This window comes from Microchirus variegatus (genome assembly GCF_963457635.1).
Source record: "Microchirus variegatus genome assembly, chromosome: 2".
Lineage (NCBI taxonomy): Eukaryota > Metazoa > Chordata > Actinopteri > Pleuronectiformes > Soleidae > Microchirus > Microchirus variegatus.
The window spans coordinates 28862202-28867780 of record NC_139803.1 but is presented as its reverse complement, the minus strand read 5'-3'; positions in this window follow the sequence as shown (position 1 = coordinate 28867780).

Sequence of the window (5579 nt, the reverse complement as noted above, 5' to 3'; positions counted from 1 at the left end):
TAGGAGTAAGCACTGGAAGGAATGTGTATGCAGTTGAATGCATAATATTAATCGTTTAAATGGTAAACAAAAAAAAAATATTATATGGTAGCCCTCCATATTATTTTTTACCCTTAAGGTAGCTCTCTGACTCAAAAAGGTTGGTGACCCCTGGTATATAGTATGACGTTTTTGTCAAATTTTGGACCAAACTTTTTTTCTTCAAAAAATGGTCACTTTTTGGACGACATAGTATAGTATAACGTATGGCATAGTATAGTATGATGTTTTTGTCAAGTTTTGGACCAAAAAAATGTTTTTCAAAAAAATTGTCAGATTTTGGATGACATAGTATGACGTTTTTGTCAAATTTTGGACCACATTTTTTTCTTCAAAAAATGGTCACTTTTTGGACGACATAGTATAGTATAACGTATGGCATAGTATAGTATGATGTTTTTGTCAAGTTTTGGACCAAAAAAATGTTTTTCAAAAAAATTGTCCGATTTTGGATGACAGTATAGTATGACGTTTTTGTCAAAATTTAGACCAAATCTTTTTTTCTTCAAAAAATGGTCACTTTTTGGACGACACAGTATAGTATAACGTATGGCATAGTATCGTATGATGTTTTTGTCAAGTTTTGGACCAAAAAAATGTTTTTCAAAAAAATTGTCAGATTTTGGATGACATAGTATAGTATGACGTTTTTGTCAAATTTTGGACCAAATTATTTTCTTCAAAAAATGGTCACTTTTTGGACGACATAGTATAGTATGACGTATGGCATAGTATAGTATGATGTTTTTGTCAAGTTTTGGACCAAAAAAATGTTTTTCAAAAAAATTGTCAGATTTTGGATGACATAGTATAGTATGACGTTTTTGTCACATTTTGGACCAAACTTTTTTTCTTCAAAAAATGGTCACTTTTTGGACGACATAGTATAGCATAACGTATGGCATAGTATAGTATGTTTTTTGTCAAGTTTTGGACCAAAAAAATGTTTTTCAAAAAAATGGTCAGATTTTGGATGACATAGTATAGTATGACGTTTTTGTCAAATTTTGGACCAAATTTTTTTCTTCAAAAAATTGTCACTTTTTGGACGACATAGTATAGTATAACGTATGGCATACTATAGTATGATGTTTTTGTCAAGTTTTGGACCAAAAAAATGTTTTTCAAAAAAATTGTCAGATTTTGGATGACATAGTATAGTATGACGTTTTTGTCACATTTTGGACCAAATTTTTTTCTTCAAAAAATGGTCACTTTTTGGACGACATAGTATAGTATAACATATGGCATAGTATAGTATGATGTTTTTGTCAAGTTTTGGACCAATAAAATGTTTTTCAAAAAAAATTCAGATTTTGGATGACATAGTATAGTATGACGTTTTTGTCACATTTTGGACCAAATTTTTTTCTTCAAAAAATTGTCACTTTTTGGACGACATAGTATAGTATAACGTATGGCATAGTATAGTATGATGTTTTTGTCAAGTTTTGGACCAAAAAAATGTTTTTCAAAAAAATTGTCAGATTTTGGATGACATAGTATGACGTTTTTGTCAAATTTTGGACCACATTTTTTTCTTCAAAAAATGGTCACTTTTTGGACGACATAGTATAGTATAACGTATGGCATAGTATAGTATGATGTTTTTGTCAAGTTTTGGACCAAAAAAATGTTTTTCAAAAAAATTGTCCGATTTTGGATGACAGTATAGTATGACGTTTTTGTCAAAATTTAGACCAAATCTTTTTTTCTTCAAAAAATGGTCACTTTTTGGACGACATAGTATAGTATAACGTATGGCATAGTATAGTATGATGTTTTTGTCAAGTTTTGGACCAAAAAAATGTTTTTCAAAAAAATTGTCAGATTTTGGATGACATAGTATAGTATGACGTTTTTGTCACATTTTGGACCAAATTTTTTTCTTCAAAAAATGGTCACTTTTTGGACGACATAGTATAGTATGACGTATGGCATAGTATAGTATGATGTTTTTGTCAAGTTTTGGACCAAAAAAATGTTTTTCAAAAAAAATTCAGATTTTGGACGACATAGTATATAGTATGACGTTTTTGTCAAATTTTGGACCAAATTTTTTTCTTCAAAAAATGGTCACTTTTTGGACGACATAGTATAGTATAACGTATGGCATAGTATAGTATGATGTTTTGTCAAGTTTTGGGCCAAAAAAATGTTTTTCAAAAAAATTGTCAGATTTTGGATGACATAGTATAGTATGACGTTTTTGTCAAATTTTGGACCAACAAAATGTTTTTCAAAAAAAATTCAGATTTTGGACGACATAGTATATAGTATGACGTTTTTGTCAAATTTTGGACCAAACTTTTTTTCTTCAAAAAATGGTCACTTTTTGGACGACATAGTATAGTATAACGTATGGCATAGTATAGTATGATGTTTTTGTCAAGTTTTGGACCAAAAAAATGTTTTTCAAAAAAATTGTCAGATTTTGGATGACATAGTATGACGTTTTTGTCAAATTTTGGACCACATTTTTTTCTTCAAAAAATGGTCACTTTTTGGACGACATAGTATAGTATAACGTATGGCATAGTATAGTATGATGTTTTTGTCAAGTTTTGGACCAAAAAAATGTTTTTCAAAAAAATTGTCCGATTTTGGATGACAGTATAGTATGACGTGTTTGTCAAAATTTAGACCAAATCTTTTTTTCTTCAAAAAATGGTCACTTTTTGGACGACACAGTATAGTATAACGTATGGCATAGTATCGTATGATGTTTTTGTCAAGTTTTGGGCCAAAAAAATTTTTTTCAAAAACATTGTCAGATTTTGGATGACAGTATATAGTATGACGTTTTTGTCAAATTTTGGACCAAATTTCTTTCTTCAAAAAATGGTCACTTTTTGGACGACAGTATAGTATAACGTATGGCATAGTATAGTATGATGTTTTTGTCAAGTTTTGGACCAAAAAAATGTTTTTCAAAAAAATTGTCAGATTTTGGATGATATAGTATAGTATGACGTTTTTGTCAAATTGAGGACCAAATTTTTTTTCTCAAAAAATGGTCCCATTTTGGACCACATAGTATAATAACATGGAATAGTATAGTATGATGTTTTTGTCAAATTTTGGAACTAATTATTATTTTATTTTTTTCAAATATCACATTGTTTTATTTAAATCAATCAATCAATGTTTTTCAAAAAAAAATTCAGATTTTGGACGACATAGTATAGTCTGAGGTTTTTGTCGAATTTTGGATAAAATGTTTTTTTTCAAAAGAAATTGTCAGATTTTGGACAATATAATATAGCATGACATACTGCATCGTATAGTTTTTAGTTTATAGTTTGTTTTTGTCAAATTTTGGACCCAATTTTCTTTTTTTTCAATTATCACATTGTTTTATTTAAATTGATCAAACAATGTCTACTGAAATAGCCCTTTATATAAGGCTATAAAATGCATCACAACTCCTGATGTGTATGTGAAATCCCAGCTGTTGACAAATGATAAAAGTTTTTCAACAGAACATCTTGTTCTTTTTTTTTTAGCCAGTGACCTGGAGATTGTTCGTAATGGGACTCGCCGCCACACCAGAGACGTCGGCACCACATTTCCCTCACCACATGAATCCAGAGCGCTGAGTCATGTTTTAACTTCATCATCCAGAGCAGAGAGAGCAAGAGGAGGAAAGAAGACTCCTTCAAAGAGTCAGTTGTCATATAAACCGAGAAAGAACAAGCGGAGTCTGTCAAAGTTTTACCCTGCAGGTTTGTTGGCCAAGTGCATTAACTCATTAACTCATGAATTAACTGATATCAATGTGGATCTGTGTTTCCTCCAGGTGTTTCATGGTTCATCTCTGCTGACGACCTGAGGTCAGAGGCCAGGAAGGAGAACCAGGAGGAGGAGGAGTGGAGGTTGAGGCCGAGCACCGCCATGTTTGTACCGTACAGCAGAACACGACCATGGAGGGAACCACTCAGATTGAGACAAGTCCATGAAGACAAAAACCTGCAGCATGAACCTCATCAACATTCCAGAACCAAGACCACGTCCTCTGGTCTCACACAAGTGTCTTTACAGGTTACTTTTGGCTTTTTCACAAACATCACACACAGGGCAGGTTATATAGTAGTTTGTTTGATGGATGGTTTCCGTGGCAGGTACCTGCAGATACAAGACATTCTTTTCTTACACACTGGACCTTTAAACCTTAGAACACACAGCGACCTGGTGATGGTACTTTTGGAGGATATTTAAAAGTATTTTGTTGGTGAACGATAATTTGTCTTTGAAGATCTGAATGATACGAGCAAATAGTTTGTAGTTCCTGGTTATGACTTTAACCACTGACTGAAGACATTCAGATTAAGTTTTACTGTAAATGTTCTTCACTGACCCTTAACTGTGTCAATCCTGCAGGAGGCGCTGGAGATGCGACGTCCAGACTTCATCTCACGGTCCACGCAGCGTCTGAAGTGTCTGGCTCTGCAGGCGGAGGAGAGGAAGCTGCAGACCGTCTTCACCACAGAGAGAGACGAGATCTTCAACCAGGCTGGAGGAGCAGTGAGGCTGCTGAAGCCTGCAGGTACGAGAGAGACAAGAGGAGGAAACTGTGTTTTACTACAGTCTTTTCTTTAGGTTCCGATCACTTGACTTAAACCTGGTTTCTTATGTGATGGTTCAGTAAGTGCACTGACTCACTGACTGATGGACTGCTTTGTTAACTTTGTTCAGGTGCTGCTCTGCTCAGGAGAGCTGTCCCCAGGAAGGAGATGATCCAGAGATCCAAACTGTGAGTCCTTTCTTTAACAGCAGTAACAATAGTAAATGGCATTTTATACTCCGAACACCGACTGTATGTCCTTAACCACACTCTCCTTTACTTCATTGCTATGCACATGTTTTCCCAGGACATGATGTGCTGTGATGCAGTGCCTTTATGGCTGTTGAAATTATTTAAAGTAGACACATTTATTGTGTGATAAAAGCAGATGAATCGCAGTAGTGTTTTATTTTGTGAAAGTGGTTCAGAGATGGTGAGAAGACTTAGGTGTTCAGACTTTTGGTCTAAAACATGTTTCACCTCCAGGATCTATGAGAGTCTGCCCGAGGTTCAGAGGAGGAAAGAGGAGGAACGAAGAAAAGCAGAGTACAAATCTTACCGTCTGAACGCACAACTCTACAACAAGGTACACACAAACAAACAATTCCTCATCCCAACATGAACCTGAGAGAGAATAGAGAGACCATGAGATCAGAATGGAAGAGAAAATGTGACAGTAGCTGATGGAAAGTAATGAACAAACCTCTTTATTTTAATTTTTCAGAGAATCACCAACCACGTCTTGAGCAGACGAACAGCCTGGCAATAATCAAACGGAAGTTTTACCAAAAATCAGTGATGTGGAAACGTTTTTAAAGCAGCCTGTAACACACATATTTATTATTAGCAGACAAATGTTTTGAAGATAATGTGAAAAATAAACTAGGTCACCGAAAAAGATTCATTTGATTGAAGACATGAGGCTGACAGTGATGAAGTGGCTTTAACCGTCTTTATTGATCAGTTATTGGTTGTA